Genomic DNA, 1,339 nt, shown 5'->3' with positions numbered 1-1,339 from the left:
ACACACACACACACACACACACACACACACACACACACACACACACACACACACACACACACACACACACATATAGAGAGAGCGAGAGAGAGAAAGAAATGACGACGTCATTGACCATAGCCCCCCACATGAAGCAAAAAAAAATTGTTGGAACATCTCTGAGTGAAACTCTCATGTTCGCAGAAACATGAAAGTTCTTTTCTCTCGTCTCTTAATTCTTTGATTCTTTGAAGCGCACACTCAGCTCATCAGTTAACCAAGTCCTCAAATGCAAAGCTGTGAGACATTGAGTGCTGGTCTCAAACTTTCGGCTCGGTCTACTTCCGAACTTCTGTCTAGATCTTTTGCCAGTATTACACTCAGAGGTTTTGTTGTGTGCAAAACCGAATGGCAGTTTAAGGACAGAACAAGTTGCTTTTCTACCTGTAAACAATGTTGAAATAATTCCAGGTAAGGCCACTGCAAGGGAAATCTGTATAAATTAAATTTAAATCTATTTAAATCTATATAAATTAAATTTAAAGTGTGTATGTGTGTATGTATGTGTGTGTGTGTGTATGTGTATGTGTGTGTGTGTGTGTGTGTGTGCGCGCGTGTATGTGTGTGTATGTGTGTGTGTACATGTTCTTACGTATATGTATGAGCACCTGTATTTATTGTGATTTAGTAGGGTTATCAACTCGGTGGATTGACGTCAAAGTCAATTTACCATTCATCTTTTCGGGTTCGATTAAAAAATATCAATTAAGGGCGATGGGTTCACAGAACTGTTCGAGGTTTTAGCAAAAATGCCTAGCAATATCTGTTCCAGCTCTTTGCATTCTGATAACAACACCTATGATGATACTGATGCCAGGCTATATCGGTGACTTTTCTCTAAGGTAAGATCAGTGGCGTGAAGAGAGGAGACTTACCTATATATGCAACTACGAATCTTTCTCAAAAAACATATAGCAGATGCATGGTTCATTTTGACCGGCAACGGTCTTTATATATCTAAGACTTGTACTTCTGTAGAAATGGTATTGTGGCAGTTGATGTGTGGAGTTGTCAAAAAGGATGAAAACGAATGCTTGTGTGTGTGTATGTGTGTGTGTGTGTGTGTGTGTGTGTGTGTGTGTGTGTATGTTTCTGAAAACAAGGTAGCTGGGAGAAGAAACTGTCAGATGTGAATGAAAGTATGAACATTTATTTGGAAAAGGCGTAAGAGATCACTGTAAAGGGGGAGATCAATCTAGTGGTATTACTAGATCAGAAATGAATTATTGTTTGGGGTAGGAAGAAAGAGAAAAAAAGAAAAGAAAAATATTGTTCAATTATTTCCTCTGTGGACTTACAA

This window comes from Octopus bimaculoides, chromosome 1 (genome assembly GCF_001194135.2).
Source record: "Octopus bimaculoides isolate UCB-OBI-ISO-001 chromosome 1, ASM119413v2, whole genome shotgun sequence".
Taxonomy (NCBI): domain Eukaryota; kingdom Metazoa; phylum Mollusca; class Cephalopoda; order Octopoda; family Octopodidae; genus Octopus; species Octopus bimaculoides.
Note: the sequence above shows the minus strand (reverse complement) of the source record.